The following is a 14090-nucleotide window of genomic DNA, read 5'->3' as shown; positions in this document are numbered from 1 at the left end:
TGGTGACCAGGTGTACTTTTGACAGTCTCTGAGCTTCAGCAGTGCTTTTAATAAGATCCAAACAAAACTGATAGTGAAATAAAGAGCCCATGGTATGTAACTAATTCGATCCAGAATTGGCTTAGTGGCAGGAAGCAGAAGGTGCTGATCAAGGACTGTGAGATTGGAAGCCAGCATTCAGTGGGATTCCCTTGGGCTCAGTGTTGGGCCCCTTGCTGTTTGTGGCATATAAGTAGTTTTGTAGAACGTAGAAGGGCTCATCAGCTTGACATGGATCCTACAAAAATCAACCTAAATTTCACTATTTAGAACAGTGCAGCACACAAACAGCTGAACTGCCTACTCCCACTCCCAATTCTTATGAGCAAGCCCTTCAGCCCACCATTGTAATGCCATGATGCCATTCTAAACTAATCTAGTTTGCTGCATATGGCCCATATTCCTTTGTTCCTCGCCTATTCATGTGCTTGTGGAAAGACCTCGTAAACATTGCTATCGTATCGGCTTCGAGCACCTCACCTGACAGCACATTCCAGGCATCTACCACCCTTGTTTATTTTAAGAAAAGCCTGGCACATCTCCTTTTAAAAAAACTTTTCCTATCTCACCATAAATCTATGTCCCCCCCAGTACAGCAAACCTTTCACTAACCAGCACCTATAGAATCAGGGAGTGTTCCAGTTTATCAAATAGTTAAAAGTGGTATGTGCAACCACAGTAAACACCAAATCAAGCAAAGCTTTAAAAACATCCCTCAAAAAAAACCTGAACACACCTAAACTCAAAAGGCAATTTACAGTGTAACTCACTGAAGTAATAAATAATACAACTTTTCTTTAAACAAAAACTTAGCAGCAGAGAGCCTTCTCACTCTCATCCTCAACTGACTACTCAGACTAAAGAAGAGAGCAATAATAGTCAATATTCTGCACATTTTGAATATGTGGGCCTCTTGATCAACTGGAATAAAGTGATCAACTAGTACACTCTTGGTCAATAAAATGTTTGCTGTACCATAATTTCCTTTATTTACAATTCAGGATCCTACATCAGTCTCTCTCAATGAAAAAAATCTATCCTATTGCAGTCACATTTCCCAATGGGCCCACACAAAACATGACAGTCAAATCCTTCCTTGTTACACTATACCCAGTCAAAGATGGCCTTGTCTCCAGTCAGTTCCTCAACATATTGATCCACAAAACTAGAGTAAAATCTAAGAGATCTTACTCTATGGTATTCTACAGATTTGATCCATCCAATCTATATGCAGACTGAAGTCACAATTACAGCTCCACTTTTGTTCCTTGCATCATTAACTTTCTTTTTAATGACTCAATATTACTAGTACAGTTTGGGTGTCTATGCAGCCCCTGAATTTTTCTGTCCCTTGGTGTTTCTAAGGTCAACCCATACAGCTGCTTCAACATCTTCCACCCCAACCTCAAGTTTACTTGGACCATCTCCAACACATCCCTCACCTTCCTGGACTTCTGTCTCCATCTCAGGCAACCACCTAGTAACGGATATCCATTTCAAGCCCATCAACTCCCACAGCTACCTTGAATACACCTACTCCACCACCCACCTTCCTGCAAAAATTCCATCCCCTATTCCCAATTCCTTTGCCTCCACACATCTGCTCCCTGGGTGAGGCATTCCACTCCCATACATTCCAGGTGTCCTTGTTCTTCAAGGACCACAACATCCTCCCTGCAGGAGAGGAGAATGCCCTGACCAGGTCTCCCGCAACTCATCCCTCACACCCAGTCCCCGCAATAAGCACCAAAAGAGAATTCCCCTCATCCTCACATACCACCCACCAACCTCCAGATACAATGCATCATCCTCTGACATTTCTGCCATCTACAATCTGACCCCACCATCCCCTCCCTTGTCTGCATTCCGGAGGGACCACTCTCTGTGACTCCCTTGTCCACTCCACACACTCCTCCAGCCCCACCACACCCAGCACTTTTCCCTGCAACCACAGGAAGTGCTACACCTGCCCCCACACCATCTCCATCACCCCCACCCCAGGCCCCAAGATGACGTTCCACATCAAGCAGACGTTCACCTGCACATTTGCTAATGTGGTATACTGCATCCATTGTACCTGTTGTGGACTCCTCTACATCGTGGTAACCAAGCAGAGGCTTGGGGAACTGCTTCGCAGAACACTTACGCTCGGTTCGCAATAAACAACTGCACCTCCCAGTCGCGAACCATTTTAACTCCCCCTCCCATTCCTCAGATGACCTGGCCATGCTGGGCCTCCTGCAATGCCACGAGGACACGCGAATGTTGCAGGAACAGCAACTCATTCCACTTGGGAACCCTGCGGCCCAATAATATCAATGTAGATTTCACAAGCCTCAAAATCTCCCCTTGCCCTACTGGATCCCAAAACCAGCCCAGCTCGTCCCCGCCTCCCTAACCTGTTCTTTCTCTCACCTCAAGCTGCAACTTCATTTCCTACCTACTAACCTCATCGCACCCCCCCCCAAGACCTGCCTGTACTCCCCGGACTGACCTATGCCCTCCCTACCTACACTCACCTCTACTGGCTCCATCCCCACGTCTTGAACCTGTCTGTCTCCTCTCCACCTATCATCTCTATCCATCTTCGATCCGCCTCCACCCCTCTCCCTATTTATTTCAGAACCCTCTTCCCCCTCCCCCTTTTCTGATGAAGGGTCGAGGCCCAAAACGTCAGCTTTTGTGCTCCTAAGATGCTGCTTGGCCTGCTGTGTTCATCTAGCTCCACACTTAGTTTCTGTATGGGATAACAATTTTGCCAAGGCCAATATCGTTCCTCAATCAAGTTAATTTTCTTTTTTGATCAGCAGTGATACACCTTTTCATTTTTCCCCAGCCTAAAAACTGAAAATTCATGGACATTCAGTTCCCATTGCTGGTCACAACACTGTATCATCTCTGCAATCTCTATTATGTCATGCCTGTGTAAAACTATTTACGTGACAAATTCATCCAAAATATTGCAGATGCTCTGCACATTGAGGCACAAGACCATAAGGCTAGTCTTTTTAAGCATTCTTAACCTCACTCGCTATGGCCTTGCTTGATTCCAGTGCTTGAATTCTTTCCCAATTACCTTTCTTATTGCCTTTTGTCTTTTTGTTTTAGTCTTGTCATCCATCTCCCTGGCATTTTAAATTTAAATGTTCTGACCACACTTGCAAATATGTCCCCTAGGTTATCAGGTTCTAATTCGCCCAGGTGTAACTCATGCATTTGGACTGAAATTTGGAATATAATCAAATTTTCCCAGGAAACAAAATCAAAACAAGCAAATAAATGTGACCATTATCTACGTGTTTTTTTTTAAAAAGTGATACTTACCTTTGTAAAACTCAAATCTACAAAAGTTATTGCATTTACATTATCTACAGCAAAACTAGTAAGCGAAGCTTTGATCTGGTACACTAGATCAACAGAGAGGCTGGAACTCCAACTAACTGCAAACTTTATTAAACACTAATAGCACAGTAGAACAGTTGTCAAATTGTTAATAATATGGAAAAGACTGAAGACTTTTTTCACTTAAGAAAAATAGCAAACATGCACATTCTGCTAAAGTGCAGCAAATTTTGTTTTAACCAGCACCAATTCTCAAAATACTGTGATTTATCTTCATGTCCAAGTATTTAATGCTGTTTATAAAGTATAACAGTCATACATATACCCCTTGCATTGTGTTTCTATTTCTTACCTGGTATTTTTACAATGAGTTTGAGGAGCACACTGATATTTTTACATATATTTTGAGGGTTGTTAGTGTCCTGAAACTTCACTTAGTCAGTTTACTACAATAATACGTACCCCTTGATTATCTGGCCGATTTGATCAACCAGCACACTCCTGGTCCCGTAGGTGCTGGTTATAAAAAGGGTTGCAGTACAAGTGTTTCCTTTTCAAGTCTGCCATTGCAATTTCATTGTCAAAAACACATTGGACTGTACGGTCTTGCTAACTACTGTACCACCCAATCCCCAATCCTTTTTCCACTTGCTTAACTAGCTTACCAAATCCGCTGATGCATCTGCTAATTAGTTCTCAACCCATTTGGAGTAGAAAGCTATGCCTTTTAACAAGGTGACAACTATTTCACCTACTAAGCAGCTACTTGGGCACAAAGGTCCCACGCTCATCCCTCGCCACAAATGTAAACCAGACTGGAAAATTTAACTTGCTTGGTCAGTGACACTATCCTGAGAGTCAGGAGCTCAATGAAAGGCTGATGTTCTCTTGTGTCTTGGTTGCTATTTATCTTTAGGCCAAGACCTAAATGCAAATAATGGAAGCACATTACAGTTGCCAGGATCTTGCTATCTGCTAACTGGCTGCTACTTTAAGCATAGTTTACTGCAGGCAGAGAGTACTTCTCCAAAGTTGTGCAGTCCACTCATTAACTGATCACCCTCACGCTGGCAGCCTACACTGGCCACAACAGAGTTAGGGTGCTGGCCCAGCACATCAACCTTTAAGATTTTCATCCTTGCTTTTATGTTATTCCATCATCTCACTACTACCATTTCCGTAACCTCTTCCAACCCTTGAATGTTCCATGATTTCATCTTAGAGCCAGGTTTGGAGTTCTCACTGGTGTTAAGTTGCTCTAGAATGAAAGCCTGGGCTTTTTATTTGTCCCAAACTCTGGAATTCCCTTCCTAAATCTCACCATCTCAAAAGTTCTCTTCTTTTCTAAAAAGGTGCTCCTCAAACTTAAGTCTTTGTTCAACAGAGCCTGCTGCTGCCACCACCACCACCGTGAATGGGGCAACAAATATCCACTTCCCATGAATAAATTAAACCAAAATCTTGAGACATCTGTCCTAATATCTCACGTCTGGGTGCCCAATTTGACTTCATAATGCTCCTATGAAATGCCTCAAGACCTTTTACCACGTTAAAGACTCTGGATTATAGGTTTTGCTGTAGTGAAGCATTTTTGGACATCTTGTGGTTGTGAACACTAACAGTCTTCTTAAAAAGATTTAAAATGTGTTATAGATTATAGGCGATCACAAAACTTCATTTTTTGATAAGTATAAACTGCTACCAAAGACAGTTATTTAAATAATGCCTCAAAATTTTGCAGGTGAAACAGCTGGTAATCTTTCCTCATGAGGCATGTGGGGCAAGTACTTGCAGGAGGCGGTTGTATAAACCAAACAGTGCTCACAAGCTATGTGCAAACAGCTTCTGAAACTATTAAATTTTTATCTGCATTCTTCACTTTCACTTCTAGCCTCAATCCCAAGAAGAGGAACATGCAGCAACTCGAGCATTTTAATACATTATCAACAAGCTAATACCTGTAGTCACATTCCTCACAACAAATCAGAGGTTACCGGTAAAGATGCAATATGTAATTGCCCAATTGAAAATTGATTAATTTTTAGTTGTAAATGACTATGTACATGTGCTCAGAACAAAAGATTATGTGATAAATAATCTCAATTCACTCATCTAAACATTATTACTTGTACTGAGGAAATGGGTATAAGGAAAAATAGTGAAGACTGAGAGTTGGAAATCATATCTAAAGCAGTATATGAAAATAGACTCAGGTATGCCCTGGATTTTGCTGCAAAGATGCAGACAAAAATGTCACTGTTTTAACTAGTGCCCCACTGAAATATGTACTTTCATATGCCACAGATAAAAGCAGAAGTTGTTCAGTCATTTGGTGGCACAAAACTTGAATATTGCTGAAGAGGGACACGTACCTGAAGTTTATAATCTTACACATCAGGACAAAAGAATGTCACAAATTTTTGCACTTGTTTGAAATTTATTGTACCTGAGAAAAAGGGTACCAGTTATTTGCAAAATTTCAGATGTGTCAATCTCACTTTTGTCCCAGTGTTCAAGATAAAAACCTTTTGCAATATAAATATTTTTGAAAATAAAAAGAGAGTTGAGTTCCTGTCAGTGAAATGGTTTTCTTCCAAAGGATATGTTAGAAAAGTTCCCACAAAATCCTCTTACCCACCTCCCAGCTAGACAACACAACACAGAGGAGTGAGGTGATGTACTTTGATAGGAAGAACATGGATAAACAATTTCAAACAGGAGATACAGGGGATGCAGGAGTAGAGTGAGCAGGGTGTATATGAGCTCAGATCATGGAGGGTGATAAGACAGGTTGAGAGAGCAGTAAATTAAGAAAAAGCATACAGTGCCCTCAGCTTTATTAATAGAAGCATAGAGTACAAGAGAAAGGTGGTGATATTGAATGTGCGTACTACACACTCGTTAAACCTCAGCTGGAGTCTTGCGCTACATTATAGCAAAGATCTGACTGCAATAGAGGGAATGTAGAAGAAAGAATGGTTCCAGGAATGAAAAAATTCAATAATGCAGATTAAAAAGCTGGAACAGTTCTCCTCAGAGAAAAAACAACCAAGAGGAGATTTGATAGAGGCTTTAAGAATCATGAGACCGTTGGAAAGCACTGACACACAGAAGATATTCCCACTCCTAAAGAAAGAACGCAATTTGAGATGGTGGAGATTTAAAGTGATGTGCAAAAACAAAAAAAAAGGCTTTCATTCAGCAAGCAGAAAGGGTACAGTATACACTGCCTGGAAATCTAGTTTAGGTAGATTCAACGATTGAGGCATTCAAGAAAGCACTGGGTGATTATTTGGATAGAAAGGGTCTATAAAGAGAATAGAAGGAAAACACAAAAGCTTGACTCTGGCTAATTATGCTTGTTTCAAGGGCTGGTGCAGACAATGAACCAAACAATTTTATGATTCTACACTGAAAAATTTTAGTTTAAAAACATCAATTGCTGCCAAACACTTATAGGCTCTGAAAAGCTAACTTCAATTGCAGAATTTAAAATTCTCTATTATGATTAAGTTTTTTTTAAAAAAACTCAATTTTTCAGAGTTTTAGTATTGATATTGGGTATCAAATCACTGTTAGTTTGCTCTGAAAATTTACAAATTAATTACCAAACTTCCTGCCTTGTCTTCTGAAATCATCATTGTGCTTGGATTATATTTACAAATCAACCTGTTCAGAGATGATGATATTTCACACTTCTACAGCAAATGGAACTTGAACCCAGGCCTACAGGCTCAGACGTAGGGGCACTACCACTGCATCACAACAGTCCTCTCAATGTGCATGGATGCGTAGCCTGTTTGCTGATAACACTGTTGCACATCTGGAGATACCTTTAACTTGATGCCAAAATTAAATTGCTGTTGGACAAGAGGAAGTTGAAGCCAGGATTGTTAGATCTTTACAGACAACTTAAGAGGTCTGTCACATAGGACTAGATTTGAATTTCCTCTGCTCAAGAATGAAGGCAGAAAGTGGAGACAGAAAAGGGTGGCACAGGTGTAGAACTTACACAAGAATTTTCTGATCAGTATTTGACAAATGCCCAGACCAACCACAAGATTTTTTAAAAAAAACATGGTTAGACCTTTAAGCTGTGGCAATGTTAGCAACTAAGAATCGCAATGCAACCCTATGCAGAAATCAAAACACAAACAAAACACCTTTAGCCCAAATGCACTGATTAATACACAATAAATCTGATGTTTTGTTTCATTTTTGCACAGTCTGGGCACTTCATTTCAATAATATTTGACCCAAAGGCAGCTATAGTCGAGTGCAGTTTTCACATCAGACAGACGTTCACCTGCACATCCAATGTGGTCCTTGCATCAACTGGTCCAGATGTGGCCGCCTCTACACTGCTGAGACCAAGCGGAAGCTCTGTTCGTAACAGAAACACCTTCCAGTCGGGAACCATTTCAACTCCTCCTCGTCTCTCTTCCCCTCCTCCTCCCCCCCCCCCCCCCCCCCCCACCACTCCTTGGGTGACATGTCCATCCTGGGCTTCTTCCAGCGTCGCAATGACAATCCAGAAACTGGAGGAACATCACCTCATTCTGCCTTGGGAGCCTATAACCCAATGGCCTCAATGTGGACTTTCCCAAGTTTCAAAACCTACCCACCCCAGCCTCATCTCATTTCCAACACTCCCTCTCATCCCCACCTCCTTCACCTGACACAACCTGTCCACCTTCTCTACCCCCATTTCTGAAAAAGGGTCCCAACCCAAAATGCCAACTTTCCTGCTCCTCTGATGCTGCCTGGCCTGCTGTGCTCCTCCAGTTCCACACTTCTGACTCTAGCAACTGCAGTTCTTACTATCTCTATAGTTCATCCCCACTAGATGGGCACCACAAACACTTGAGAAAATGAAGAAAGGCTTTAAGAACAAAAATGTAGAGTGGTGAGTAGAAGGGGATTCTCTCACTGGATAACAGGTTGAACAGGCACAAAGGCTTAAAAGTAAAAACTGAGAAACCTGGTGGAACACTTTGGTTGCAAAATCTTCAAAGTGTACAAAATTCACAAAAAGGTAGCATCATGACTTAAAAGACAATGCGTTAACGATTGTTCCATCATCCGTCCTAAAATTTATAATGGCATAAAACCCCAACGAGATTATCAAAATAACAAAGGAGTATTGGATGAACACAGCAGGCCAAGCAGATGAGCAGGAAAGCTGACGTTTCGGCTTTCCGACTCAGCATGTGTTCACCCAGCTCTACACCTTGTTATTTCAGATTCTCCAGCATCTTGCAGTTCCTACTATCTCAGATTATCAGAATGACTAGTTTGCATAACTGACTGTTACCTCAGGTCTAAAGAATTCACACCAGGCTTTTCAGACGACAGGCAAAGGTAACCAAGGTACCAAGAACTGCAGATGCTAGAGACAGAGTCAACTCTGTGGAGCTGGAGGAACACAGGTCAGGCATCATAGGAGCAGGAAAGTCAATGTTGAGTTGGGACTCTTCTTCAGAACTGGAGGGGGGGGGGGGGGAAGGGCACTGGGAAATAAAGACACAGAAGGTTGGGGCTAGGAGAAGGTAGGTGGGATGGTGATAGGTGGATGCAGGTGGGGACTGGTCATTGTAACACTTCATTTCAACAAGAACAGTTAAAAAGAAATGATTTCTAAACTCTTACAACCTAAACTATACCCTTTCAAAACCCTAAAAACAAAATATATAATCTTTCAGTAAAATTAATCTGCTGAGAATCAGATCAACATTAGATGGCCTATTGCAAAGGGTTTTCTGCAGAAAATCTGAAAAGCACATTGGATAGATTGTTTAAAAAAATGGCAAAGCTTTGGCAGATAGTAAGAGCATAAAACTGTAGTTACAACTCAAAATACCTGTGACAAGCACTATAGAAACAAAGCATCCCTAAAACTAATGCAGAAAACTACAAGCCAATTAGCTTCAGTATTCAGGCAGACAAAATCTTCCCCAGAGGATGAAATAACAAAAGAATTGATAAATAATTACCAGCATGGAAGCTGAAAAATGAAGCAGTCATGTTTAATCAACCTTCCTGTATCCTTTAGAAAGAGCAGACATTTGAGACGACAGTGTTGAAAGTTGTTTCTATCCTGTTTTTATACTGTATTCTTTTTATTCTGGGCATACTGAAATTAGTTGAAAAGATAGCACAATACAGTTGGCAAGAGAAACAGCAAGAACTACCTGTGCTGGAGAATCTGAGATAGGTTTTAGAGCTAGATGAACACAGCAGGTCAAGCAGCAGAGGAGCAGGAAAGCTGACGTTTCAGGTCTGGACACGAAACGTCAGCTTTCCTGCTCGGCCTGCTGTGTTCATCTAGCTCTACGCCATCTACATTGAGGTAACAAGGTGATGTGTTTAGACACAGCTGCCATGTGGAATGGTTAATACTTGATACAAGTACAAGTACATCAGCAAGATACAAACACCTGCTGAATGAGAACTGACTCATGGGGCTAAGTAGCCCCTCCTGTTCTTGTCAATACTTCAGAATGATAGGAAGTAGTCACTAATGCAGTGAGATGGCACACAGGCACCATAGCTACTAGTATAACCAGTTGGGTCACAATAAACATGACTTAAATTGTATAAAATTACTTATTTAAAGATGATTATTTGCAGTTAGAGAGTCTAGAGTTGTACAGCACTGAAACAGACCATTGGTCAAACTTATCCATGCCAACTAGATATCCTAAATTAAATCAGTACTATTTGCCAGCACTTGGCCCAGATCCCACCAAACCCGTTCTATTCACGTACACATCCAGATCCATATGACATTGCAACTCTCATACTCAATGCACAGACCAATACAGGCAAGCATATCAAATGCTTTCTTCATTAGCCTGTGTACATGGAACTCCACTTTCAAGAAAATATGAACCTGCACCTCAAGGTTTTTGTTCAGCAAGAGAGCGCAGAACACGACAATTAAATTCTGCCCTGGTGTGCCTTCCAAAATGCAACAGTTTCCACTTATGAAGAGTTAAATTCTATTTGCCATTCCTCAGCCCAACTAATCAAGGTTTTGTTCTTTTCACAGACTTCTTCACTGTTCACTACACTAATATTCATAAAAGTTGAAGCATACAAAAAACAAGGTATGTGCAAATATCTTTTTTCTGCTCAACACTGTAATCTGACGCCATCATTTTTGGTTCAACTGCAAGTTAGATTGCAGAGGCAACAGGTTTTATTGGTGCTCTCCCTACAAATGCCACATCTGGAAATCTAACAAAAGACCCTGCATCTTGCATTCCCTGTTTTATCTCTTCTATCCCTGCAAGAGAATGCAAGATTTGATTTGTTTTCATTTGGGGCAAAAAAAAATTACAGGTGGTCCAAACAACTTTAGCTCATAGCAGAAAAATCAGAGTACATTATTCATAAATGCAGTATACGTGCAAAGAAAGCAAATAAGTTAAATTGAGAAACACAGCATGCTGTCTGAACAAGGGAGCTTTTCTGATGAAGGTTCGAGGCCCGAAACGTCAGCTTTCCTGCTCCTAAGATGCCACTTGGCCTGCTGTGTTCATCCAGCTCCACACCTTGTTATCTCTGAACAAGGAACCTGTCTACTAAAAAGGTGACTTACGTAAAATTCCCTATAGAAAAATATTGTTGTTGTACAAAGTAATTTTAATAGCTTTTAAACAAGCACAAGAAAGAAAGAAAAAATTAGCAGAGATGCCGTTTAAGTGAAAACTCAAACTGTCTGGAAATACGACTTTCCTTTAAAGTTACCCAATTTGTATCACGCTTACAAAATGTCTCAATAACAAAATCAAAGGATAGAATGGATATACATGTGCAGTTGACTGTTTCGCTTTAGATTGCTAATGTCTCGGACAGAATTACTTAAAATTGGAGCAACTAAGAATATTCGATATTAACACACGTCTACTGACCGGTAGAAAGTTAAACAGAAACCACAGTCACACACAGATTTAGTAACGCCCAGTTACCGCACAGGGACTGGTTTATCACCATTAACAATCAAGGATCGTATTCTCGACAGACCAGTACAGCCAATGCAGCACAGTGGCGCAAAGGCGTATTTTTTTTCCTAATAATGATGCAAAATAAGCGCTCAAACCCCCTTCGATTGTTCTCTAAACAGTGGCCATATTCCATTATGACCGCACTGAAAAAAAACTAAACAAGGGGCAGGCAAGAAAACACGTAGCCGAAAAAGGACACGAAATCAAAATACAGTTATACCTCAATGGAAAATTTCATTTTATTGCCGCCACACCTTCACTGCGGGAAGGACTCATTCAAGTGAAACAGTCCGCAATCGCGGAACACCACCTCACCATTTTCAGTTGAAATGAATCATTTCGGGAGTGTTCTCGCCTCGGTTTTCATCAAGAACAATAGGAACCAAATGGTCATGTAAATCGTTCCGTCCCCGGTCGTTGAACATTGAGACACGAACAGGAGAAGGGTGGCAGGAGTTGGAGGCGATTAAAATCACGCCAGCTCTGGGATCCTAGCCACCCACGAAACGTTTCTCACCTTCCTCTGGCCCACGGGTGTGCGAACACCTGTCTGTGACTGGTGAGCCAAACCTCCCAGTTCATTCGCGCTCGCTCGCTCGCTCGCTCCCACACACACACACACACACACACAGACAGAGATATATTCCTCACTTATACCGAAACACTTACTACTCTGGCTGACCGGGCCACACTTCGAAAGGAAGCACCAGAAAAGACTGGAAGGGGACAGACGCCCCTTTCCAGCAACCTCAACCTCTCACTCTCACTCTCACTCCTCCCCTCTCCAGGGACGGGGTGGGGAGAAGCTGGAAACGATCGACCCCGCGTCACCGCCCTGCTCTCGGGCACGGCTTGGCCGCATTGGTCAGCCTACCAGCTACCCTCGCCTCCATTGGGTGCTGCCCCTGCGAAATCAGCCAATTGGGAAAGGTGTACTTGGTTGCCATCGCGGCGTCGCCTGTCAACAATCCGCGGCTGAGTGAGAAAGATGGCAAGGTGAGTGCGGCTTCCTCCACTGCAGCGAGCTCACCTGGCTTCCCCAGCACTGGAATTCGCCTCTGGGATGAGCCATCTATCAGTCCGAGATGTGATCACAGCTGCCAGGACTTTTGTGATGTGAGTCAAATTGTCACCAATTTAGGCAATAAAAAGGAGGAAGTAATGGTAAATTATTTTGCGAGTAAACCGATTTTTTTTTCGTTCCGGAATGTTTTTGCGGATGATGCACGTTAGCATTGTGAAACCAAAATAAATATTGAAGCCAAGATAAACCGGCGTTTTACTATTGACAATTTCATTGCAAGATATGGTGATTGATAAATAAGTGGCTTCTTAAGTATACATTGAGAAATTTCTCATAAATCCCAATGATTAAATGTTATGCCAAACAAACATTCAGCCTAATTACTAGTCCTCGTAGATTGACCTAATAAAGATGCTCGAAAAAGGTAGCTGAGGTGCTGCTTGGCCTGCTGTGTTCATCCAGCTCCACACTTTGTTATCTTGGATTCTCCAGCATCTGCAGTTCTCATTATCTCGAAAAGGGTAGTGACCGATCCATTTCCTAGATTTGTTCTCGCTCTCTCTCTCTTCCCCCGCCCCCCGGGGAGATTAGTTTCTTCTTGTTCTTTTCCCCTTCCACAACCTACATATTTAATTGAACATCTACCATTACCACCTCTTTCAGCATTAGGTTATCCAAGCATCTTTCTATTCCCTCCCTTTTCAGCATTCAAAACAAACCAAAACCAAAATTCCCACAGCAACATTCTGGTGGATACCTCAATTGTACTTTAAAATCAACTAATTCTGAGACAATGCCAACTCGTCTTTGTCCTTAACTTCATCCACTGTTGGACTGAAGTATGATCAAAACTTACAAACTGCACATCACTTTCAGGTTGAGTCCCAAAGATTAAGTATCCAATATGGTATTTAATTCTGGGTTGTAATCTGTCCCCTATTTTCAAATCATAGCATTAGTGATGATTCTACTAGTCCTATTTATGCTCCAAGATTTTTTATTCCCTTACTTGCCCAGTCACTTTCTTTTGCTTTGTGGAACCGTTCCATTTGTTATTTAGTCTCTCCAATCCCTTCCTTGTTCCATCTATCAATTTTGTACTTGCTTAACATCTGTTTTCACTAATATTTCAAAGTCAGAAAATATCATCAACCCAAGATCTTAGCTTTGTTTGTCACCACAGGTGCTGCCTAATGAGTATTTCCAGTTTTTCTTTAAACAGAGCTAAGTACAAGTCTGCTAGAAAATTCACCCCGTGCATTCCTCATGTAAACATCCACCATTTTCTTCTCATGAAGAGATTAACTAATTGCTAGATAGCTGGTCACTTCACAATATCTTGCATCTAGATTGTTAACCAGCACTTGAAGCCCACAAGTAGTGTTAACATAAAGGTGCAAAAATCCCTGGAACTTGATCAGGTTTATCTTAGAACCCAGTGGGAAGGTAGGGAAGTGATTGCTGGGTCCCTTGTGGAGATATTTGTATCATTGTTAGCCACAGGAGAGGTGCTAGCAGAGTGGAGGTTCAGCAATGGTGGTAAAGTTGTTGGAGGGAATCCTGAGGGACAGGACTTATGTATTTGGAAAGGCAAGGATAGATTAGGGTTAGTCCACATGGTTTTGTGCATGGGAAATTGTCACTAACAACAGTTTTTTTGAAGTAGTAACGAAGAG

General features: G+C 41.6%; 2 protein-coding genes across 7 annotated transcripts in view; one reads left to right on the top strand and one right to left on the bottom strand.

The window, feature by feature from the left end:
- The window catches only part of pkp4 (plakophilin 4), a 191169-nt gene extending 178923 nt beyond the window's left edge, over window positions 1-12246 (bottom strand). For 3 of the 4 annotated variants that reach the window (XM_048534752.2, XM_048534750.2, XM_048534754.2), the window contains exon 1: window positions 12060-12246. The gene's annotated coding sequence lies outside the window, so the exon portion shown is untranslated. Of the gene's footprint in view, window positions 1-11705; window positions 12004-12059 lie in introns of those variants that run through there. The other variant, XM_048534751.2, reaches the window with a different exon arrangement.
- The window catches only part of LOC125454216 (coiled-coil domain-containing protein 148-like), a 98055-nt gene continuing 96004 nt past the window's right edge, over window positions 12040-14090 (top strand). For all 3 annotated transcript variants that reach the window (XM_048534763.2, XM_048534762.2, XM_059647288.1), the window contains exon 1: window positions 12040-12506. The gene's annotated coding sequence lies outside the window, so the exon portion shown is untranslated. The remainder of the gene's footprint in view (window positions 12507-14090) is intronic.

Source organism: Stegostoma tigrinum, chromosome 7 (genome assembly GCF_030684315.1).
Source record: "Stegostoma tigrinum isolate sSteTig4 chromosome 7, sSteTig4.hap1, whole genome shotgun sequence".
NCBI lineage: Eukaryota > Metazoa > Chordata > Chondrichthyes > Orectolobiformes > Stegostomatidae > Stegostoma > Stegostoma tigrinum.
The sequence above is the reverse complement of the archived record's forward strand: the minus strand, read 5'-3'. Positions and strand labels throughout refer to the sequence as shown.